Source organism: Rhinopithecus bieti, unplaced genomic scaffold (assembly GCF_001698545.2).
Source record: "Rhinopithecus bieti isolate Rb0 unplaced genomic scaffold, ASM169854v2 scaffold_53647, whole genome shotgun sequence".
Classification (NCBI taxonomy): Eukaryota; Metazoa; Chordata; class Mammalia; order Primates; family Cercopithecidae; genus Rhinopithecus; species Rhinopithecus bieti.
In genome coordinates this window covers 475858-485574 of record NW_016821201.1, presented here as the reverse complement: position 1 = coordinate 485574, position 9717 = coordinate 475858, and positions in this window count along the sequence as shown.

Sequence of the window (9717 nt, the reverse complement as noted above, 5' to 3'; positions counted from 1 at the left end):
ATGTACCCTAGAACTTAAAGTATAATAATAATTTTTTAAAATTAAAAAATTTAAAAGAAAACAGTCTTATGACCTCATACATATCTCAAAATGAAGAGGTATCTTAAATGAGTCTCTTCAAACTCTCCTCTCCTTCTCCATACCATTGTTAAAATCTTCTAGCAAGAGCATTGACAAAGAGGCCAAAAGTCTATGCCCGTGGGTATTTGATTGGTGACTACTGAACAAATCCTAAAGCCAAAGAAATAAACAGTGAAAATGTTTTTATTTATCATAAGTTCAGTGATAAAAATGTTCAGAAAGGCGGTTGGACATTGCTTAAAATAACATCTCAGCAGATACAGATATCTACTAAGTCTAACTCCCTGGATTAGATTCCTCTGGCTGCTATACAAAATTATCACAAACTTGGTGGCTTAAAACAACACAAATTTATTATCTTATAGATCTGGAGGTCAGAAGTCTAAACTGCGTTTCACTAGGCTAAAAACCAAGGTGCCAGCAGGGCCAGGCTTTCATTTCCGACTTCTAGAGCCGTGCTCCTTGCACCTTTTGACTCGTGGCCTCTTCCTTCATCTTCAAAGCCCAGCAGTGCAGCATCTTGCTTCAAGCATTACATGGCCTTCTTCTTCTGTAGCCAAGTCTCTCTCTGCCTCCCCAGCCTTTTTTTTTTTTTTTTTTTTTTTTTGAGACGGAGTCTCACTCTGTCGCCCAGGCTAGAGTGCAGTGGTGCGATCTTGGCTCACTGCAACCTCTGCCCTCTGAGTTCAAACAATTCTTCTGCCTCTTCTGCCTCAGCCTCCTGAGTAGCTGGGATTACAGGCACCTGCCATCTCACCTGGCTAATTTTTTGTATTTTTAGTAGAGACAGGGTTTCACCATCTTGGCCAGGCTGGTCTTGAACTCCTGACCTTGTGATCCACCCACCCCAGCTTCCCAAAATGCTGGGATTACAGGCATGAGTCACTGTGCCCGGCCTTCTGCCTCCCTCTTAAAAGGACACTTATGATTGCAGTTAGGGCCCACCCAGATGACCCAGGCTAATCTCTCCAACTCAAGACCCATCACTTAATTACATCTGCAAATGCTCTTCTGCTATGTAAGGTAACATTGACAAGTCCAGGGATCAGGACATGAATATCTTTGGGGAGCATTCTTCAGCCAACTACACGCCCCTACAAGACGATGAATGTATAAGGGGCAAGAACTGCCTTTCTAACTTCATCCGTAGGACCTTGTACAGTGCCTGGTAAGGTTACTAGTGCTCAACCAAGTTTGCCAGATGAATGCGTTCACTTACCTACCCATCCTTCTACAATCACCACCTTAACTTTTGAGTTTCCATAGCTAGTCTTTGACCTTTTTTATACAAACATATACTTGCTTTATAACATGTTTTGCATATGCACTTTAAAAAGCTTTGGTGAGGCTGTGCGTGGCGACTCAAACCTGTAATCCCAGCATTTGGGGAGCCTGAGGCAGGAGGATCACTTGAGCCCAGGAGTTTGGGACCAGCCTGGGCAACATAGCAAAACCCCATCTTTATTTATAAAAAAAGAAAGAAGGAAAAAAAGTACTGGTGAGCCATTTATTTTTATCTCAAAGTTTCCTTCAAACTCTCTGGCTTTTGCTGATTTCAGAATGGGGATTTATTTTCCCATTTCCATCTATCTTCTTTGTTTTCCATTCATCCTATAAATTTTCTCAAAACATCTGGCCCAGGGTCACCAAGCCCTCCTGGAGAAATCTAGTCATGTGGCTTCCCCTAATCAGGACTAGCCTATATCATATTTCAATTGCCAGCCAGTTTAATCATCCCTTCTGTCTGGAAAGTTAGGCTCATGGATAAATCAAAGCAGCTTTGCACAAAAGTCAGGGACAGGCTAACTTCCCAGGAAGAACTTTGCCTTGCAAATATATTGCTTTCTCCGTCATAAACAAGGTCACCAATGCTACCTTTCACCTTGATGAGAAATTCAAATTTTCAAAAGAAAAAAAATTGCCCTACAGGTAGAGGAATTTTAGCCAATCTTAGAGTCTTTTAAAAATAAAAAACATAATTTCTCCATCATAAATTTGCTCTGATTAACCCAAGACGACCTGTAGTGTTTTATTTGTGTGACCAAACATCTTAAATCTCACTGCTAACTGCAAGTCCCTAAATCTAACTGTTTTTGCTGACAAGAAAGGAAAGCCTGGAAGGTCCAGATTTTGCAGACATTTTTCTTGCCTTTAGCATTCCTCACCAGTGGTTGCCAAGTTGATGCTGTCACCTTTGATAACTTTGTTTGTTTGGACACGAGACTGTGAAAAAGGACAACTTGTGCCCCATTCATCCTGTAAGTCTGAGCCATGGTCAGCAATGCACGAAGGAAGGAAGGCAGCAAGAGCTGGGAGAGGTGGGGTGCAGGGCTGCGCGCAGGCTGAGGGAATCACTGCACCATAAATACATGTATGGCAGAATTCATTTCTCAAAAGTATCCACAGAATAAAAATATCCCCCAGGCTCTTCTAGGATCTTACCCCTCCCCATTGAGAGAGGAAGTCTATTTACCTTGAAGATACAAGGGACTTTAACTGCCTCAGTGAATAGAATCCAGGAGAAATGATGCTGGGTGACTTCCAGAGCAGGGTCATAAAAGGCAATGTGCTCTCTCAAGCACAAGTTGTCTGTGCTCTTGGAGCCCAGTCACCATGTTGTTTTAATCTAAGTCCACATGAAGTGTGTTCCATCTGAGAGTACCAGCTGAGGTGTCAGACAACATCCAGCAGCAACTACCAGAGTGAGTGAGTGAGTGACTGAGTGAGACTTCTGAAGATTCCAGCTCTGGTCTTCAACCTGCCCTCACTGATGGTGAATGGAGTAAACACAAGCTATCCCCACCGAGACCTGCATAAACTGCACATGCATGAATGACATGGTTTGGATCTGTGTCCTCACCCATATCTCATGTTGAATTATAATCCCCAGTGCCGGAGGTGGGGTCTGGTGATGGGTGATACAATCAGGAAGGCTGTGAACACCTGAGACTCCTAACCCCACCACAGACCCACTGAACCACAACCTCATAGAGGGGACGTGAGTGTTTTGAAAAAGCTACACAGATAACCCTGAGGCTCAGCCAGACTTGAGAAGCCCTGGACCAGCTAGCACAGCAGGGGCTCTCGGATATGATCACTTGCGGACCCCAGGGAAAAGGCTTGATCAACTCTGCATTGAAAGTTAAACAAATAAAGAGACCAGTGGAACAGGACAGACAGTCTAGAGAAAGACCCATAGGGACTTCCTGAAAACACTGGTGTATTTAGAATGATTGTTAGCTGAGAACTTCTGTCTCACTGCAGAGAGGCAGTATGCCTTCTCCAACTCTCTCATTCTTCCTGCCTCTGTACTCAGGCTGTGGTCTCCAAGAACAGACGATGTGCCCTCTCCAACTCTCCCATCCTTCCCTGCCTCACTGCTCGCTCTGCAGCTCTGCTGGGTGCCTTCTCTGCCCATCTCCTCCAGGCAAGCTCAGCCTCACACCAAGTCCCATCCCAAATGCCCCCCTCATCAAGCTCAGCTTGATTCCCTTCATTGTACTTGAGTGAGTTGCTTCCCTATGATCTCGCTATCATCTGAGCATCCATTTATTCTAGTACATGTGCAATCAGATTTCAATTGTCTGCCTGTATGCCTGTCTTCCAACAAGACTTTGAGCTTCGAGAGTTCAGAGATCATGTATGTTTATCTGTGGCTCCAGTACTTAGCATAGCACTTTTCACATATAACAGGCCCTTACAAATACTTGATGCTTGACTGAAATAACAAGAAAAAAAAACCCACAGAAACCAAAAAGGATTGAAAGAATGTATGAACAAATGGATGAATAAACGAACAATGAGCATAGAAATGGATGATGCTCAAGAAACTGAGCCAAGTACTGGCTCTGCCATTGAGTTATTTACAACTTGGACTCTTTGTTTCCTTTCTCTAAGCCTTAAGTCCTTCATCTTACAGGGAGAATCTGGGGGTACCTTATCCTCAAATTCCCTTCCAGTTCTCATTTCATAGGAGCAATGAGAACTCCCTCAGCTGGACCAGAGAGCACTGCCCACAGAAGTGGTTCCCAAACAGCCAATCATTGGAATCACCCAGAAAGCCTGTGAACACCTGAGACTCCTAACCCCACCAGACCCACTGAACCACAACCTCACAGAGGGGACGTGAGTGTTTTGAAAAAGCTCCACAGATAACCCTGAGGCTCAGCCAGACACGAGAAGCCCTGGACCAGCAAGCACAGCAGGGGGTCTCAGATATGATCGCTTGCAGACCCCAGAGAAAAAGCTTGATCAATTCTGCACTGAAAGTTAAACAAATAAAGAGACCAGTGGAACAGGACAGAAAGTCTAGAAAAAGAAAGACAGAAAGCCTAGAGAAAGTCTAGAAAGTTCCTGAAAACACTGGTGTATTTAGAATGATTATTAACTGAGAACTTCTACCTCACTGCAGTAAGGCAGGACAGTGTGTGGACAGCCACTTCCGTGGGCTGAATGTTTAGTGACAGAAACCCGGCCAGAAGAAGCAACATAAAATGACTCCAGTAGGAATCACAATTGAGAAAAAGGTTTTTTTAGAGCTCTATAATAAAAAGGTGACTTAGTTCAAACTGATGATTTGCCTGTATATGTGTACATATATACATATACAGCCTTAAGGCCTCTGTTCTCTCTCTGTAACATTTCTCCATTGACTGGATCCTGTTTCTTCATTTGCTTCTGCCTCTCCCTCCTTCCTCTTGCCACCCTCAACATCACAGGTAGCAACTATCTGGGCCGATGGCACAGACAGTAAAGGAATTTACCAAGATAGTCATAGGTAAAGAAAGGGAGATTATTAGAGAAAGTACAAAGTTGCAAGAAAGCAATGGGCAGATCAGCAAGAGAGGAGCTGATTTCCAGGAGACAGAGGCTTGCTGGGGATTTTATAGGACCATGCTTGTGCTGGAGATGGCTACACACAGTACTGATAACACTAAGGTTGCAGCAAGCTAGCTTGTATTCTTCTATCAGCAAGGTGTCTGTCTGATGATAAGTCGGGTGTTTGATGATAAGTTGGGTGGGAAGATCATGGGTCATGTGAGTTATCTGTGCAGGAGGGCTGTGTGTCCTGGACCATTAAGAAAGGCAGACTTACAGCTTATCTACTTCTACTTTTTCTTTTTGCTTTCCTCTGCTCCCACCAGCCTGACACTTCTTCTCTAATTAGGACTGCACACTCAATGCCACATGAGGGACCTAAAAAGGGAAATTTCTGATAGGCTGGGATCCCTTGGGGAAAAGGGAACAGGTACCAGACTCTTTCTAGGAGGATCATTGGTTTTTCCTCAGGCAACTCCAAGAGTCATAAATGGACAGATAAGACTCTACTGCCTTTTGTATCGCTTTTCCTGATCTCTTTGACTTTGGGGATACCAAAGATTGCATGGTACTATGAGTGGATTTGACCTCGATGCATGTGTGGTGTCTGACAGTGTGAGGGCTGCGAGAGCTTTGGTGTTGGGAGTTTCTGAGGACAGCTGTTTGCAGGAGATGGTCATTGCTACAGGAGGCTGCTTGGTTCTTTGGACATTTAGATAAGAAAAGCAGGGTGTAGGCCCTAAAAACTGCATGCTTTCTTGGCCCTGTTCCTTAAAGGGCTTCACTATAAAGCTATAATATAATTAAGAGACAAGCCAAGTTGCAAAGACAACTTATCCATTTTAATCATTCAATCACATATGGTTAACTGGTAAACAGCTTATTCTGATACAAGAATGCTTGGGTGCATACGGAAAGATTGTGAAAGAGCGTGTTTTGCATCAAGAGCTATCTTATTTATGATATATAAGTAGAAATAGGGCAAATGTTGGAATCTGTTATTTTAGTACCATTTCTCTAATAAAACTAAGTATTTTAGAGGAAAAAAAGACCGCTTATCAAACTAAATCAGTCTTTGAAACTCTCTGTAGAAGGAATTTACATCTTTAAAGGAGATCTCCATTTGTAAGGGCATCTCTGTCACTGCACTTAAGCCACTAGGAGTTCACAATGAGAAGACAATGGCTTAGAGTTTACATAAGAAACCTTGCTTTTGTTTAGATCTGAGTCCTGTGTCTTTGACATGTAAACTTTCTCTCTTGTTTCTCCTGAGTCCTGTCTTTGGAGATGCATGGAACAGATATGCAAGTGATTAATACTCTAAGACCCGGAAGAAAGTTTTTGAAAACTGGTGCATGAAAACTCTTATGAATTCATAAGATCTGCTTCTGTGCATGTGTTATGTCTATATGCTTATATGTGTCATGAGTATGTGACATTTCATTAACAAAATATATGAAAGAGCTCTAATCAATTGGCTTAAAGAAAATCAAGTGCTTAAATCAAATTTTTATTTTAAAAAATAGAAGCTAGCTCAAATGTCTTTTAGTTCATGTGACTTTGGTAATCTTTGGTAAATAAACTAGTTTCAAAATTCTCTTGAGCAATTTGAAGTCTTAAAGTCATGTTAAACTAAGTAATCCTGAGTGGTTTTTCACTAGAAATTAGGGTTACCAGGAGTTAAAATCATAGTTAATAGATGTAATTAAAACTACTACATAGAAAAGAAATAATTATATATGCTAAGTATATAAGGAAAGATGTGTTTTTGATAAACATGTTTACCAAAAAAATGAAGATGTGATTTTGCTAAAGAAAAGTAATTTTGCTTATTTTAAATGCTATTTAAGGTTTGCTTCAAAATGAAAGAAAAAATGATATAGCTAAAACTAAAGGGATAGAAAGAGAAAGGATAAAAGTGTGGGAAATGAGAAACTTTGGCTTCCTGGGTGGCCACATGGTCACCCCATGGTATGCAGCTGCAGCTATGCTGCACTCAGTTACTCAAGTAAAAGTTGCCAGTGGAATTTAGAGATGGATCAAACTCCTGGAGAGTTGGTGTTATAAGTAAAATTTCAGTGCTGCAAAAGAAATAGCACTCGAATATAAATGTTTCTTCTCAGCAAGGCAATTTACTTCTATAGAAGGGTGTGCCCTCACAGATGGAGCAATAGTGAGCACACACCTGGACAAGGGAGGGGAAGGGGCTCTTATTGCTGACACACATGGCCCCTGCTGCTGTGTCATTCCCCTGTTGGCTAGGGTTAGACCACACAGGCTAAACTAATTCCAGTTGGCTAATTTAAAGAGAATGACAGGCTGAGTGGTTTGGCAGGAAAAATGGTTATGGCAGAGCAGCAGGGTGGAGCAGGTGATCAGAATGAGTCAGGCTAGAGCAGGTGATCAGAAAAGGTTGCTTTATGAGGAAGTTTAAAAGTAGAAGGCAAAGGATTGAACATACTGACATATTGATTCTTTGAAATTTAGAACTCATATCTAACATTGGTCCACTGGATGCATAAGGAGATAAAAATTAATAAGCAAAAAGCAAGTATTCAATCCCTTGGTTATTATTATCTTTAATAGCTAAAATGAAAGTAAAACAGTCCGAGGTTAGGCCTTGAGGCTGGACCACGCTCAGATCTGGAGCTGTCTGAGTTCAAACCACTAGTCTCAAAACCACGCGAAAAGGGGAAAATTACCTACTCACCTCATGGATTTTTCCTGTGTGCTGCACAGACAAAATCAATCTACTGAGACCACAGTGTTGCAGTAGAGAAAGTTTACGGACAGAAGGCCAACCCACACAAGAGAACTGGAGTTACCACTCAAATCAGTTTCTCTGAAGGATCGGAAGTTAGGATTGTTATAGATAATTGGTCGGCAAGGGGCTAGGGAATGGATGTTGCTGATTGACTGGACATGAAATCATAGGGGGTGTGGAAAAACGGTCCTCATGCATTGAGTCCACCTTTGAGTGGGGCCACAGGACAAGCTGAGTCATGAATCATGAATCTGGATGGGGCCCATCTGAAAAATATCTCAAAAAGCAATCTCAGGTTCTGCAGTAGTGATGTTATCTATAGGAGCAACTGGGTAAGTCACAAATCTTGTGACATCTGGCCACATGACTCCTGAGCAGTAAGGGATTATAGAAACTATACCTACATTTATCAGAGCTCAGATCCCTTCCATAATCCTATTCTTGTGGCCTTTTATTAGTCTCATGAAGGTGATTTTCAGTCCCTGAACCAGGAAGGGATTAGTTTGGGTAGAGGACTATTAGCATCTTTGCTTTCAAGTTAAACTATTGTCAGCAGTGTTGAATCCATATGGGTCTTCAGCAACTCAATTCTTGCCTCCTCAGAAGAAAGAATTTGACTGAGGGCCATAAGGCAGAGTGAGAAACCAAGGCAAGTTTTAGTGGAGGAGTGAACATTTATTAAAAAGTTTTAGAGGAGGAATGAAAGGAAGAACACTTGGAAGAGAGCCAAGCAAGCAACTTGAGAGAGTCAAGTGCTCTGTTTGACCTTTGACTTGAGGTTTCATATGCTAGCACGCTTCCAGGATTGCGTTACTTCTCCCTTGATTTTTCCTTGGGGCAGGCAACCACAGTGCGGTACTGAAGTTGTGCAAATGCTCATCTGAGGCCTTCTTTCCTTACTGGCTGAGCATTCCTAGAGGAAGGTCATATACTGGTTAAACCCCGCCACTTTGCCTGTTAATGCACATGCTTCAGCCCACTCACCCAGCTCCTGAGATCTTACTGGGAAGTCGCTATCACCAGCTTCAGGTTTTTTTCTATTAGGAGACAGCACGTCTCTGGCACCAGCTGCAACCAATTATTATTTTAGACAGCCAGCTTAGCAACTGCCTATCACCTGATGGTCACCTGACATTCCTGCCCTGCTCATGTCTGCCTGACTACCTACTGTATGTAACACAACCCTCCCTATAAATGCCAAGTGAAGTACCCTAGATGATACAGTTGATATGGTTTGTATGCAAACTGTGGGGGATTTGCTTTATGATGATACGGACTTTCACCCAGGGAATATACCTGTTACCCAGGTCATGGCAAGTGCTATGGTTAAGACGGCCCCATCTCTATGGGCACCTCACGTTATTCCTGCAGAATCTAACAATTGGAGAAGCCTTATCTTACAAATGCTAATAAAAATATTAGGTTAATTAACGAGAGGGAAGAGTCATGGACCTACCCCAACAGGGTAGAAATATGTAGACGGTTATTAAGAAATGAAATGAATAAAATGGAAACTGATGAGGTTAAACAAAAGGTGTTCATACAACAATATGGAAGACTGGGTGAACCAAAGGGAGCCCCTGCCGGTCTCCCAACATGAAGGGGTCCCAGACAAGTTTTCTGTATTTACCCCCAGATTAGAGTTTTTTGTGTGTTTTTTTTTTTTTTTTTTAATTCGAGGGCAAAGATTGCAATGAGAAAGCTGACCAACAATTGTCTGGGGCAATGTCGATGTCAAGCTAAGATTGACATAAGGGTCCCCAAGTCTCTTGGCTCAACCACATGACCCCTGAGCAGAAAGGGATGATAAAAACTCTGCCTACATCTTAGCAGAGTTCTAAGAGTTGCTGGGGACCCAAATCCTTTTTCACAACAGAGGGTAAAATGGTCTGGGGTAGAAAAAAGAAGTTCCTGGGACTGGAACATAAAAATGTAAGCGTTGATAGGATTACGAAACTGAAAATGTTTAAACAGGCTTTATGGAGGGTAGTTTTGTCTTCTTTACTCAACAATTTCTAAAAATGGATATAGTGTCCGACTGGGGAATATTTCCT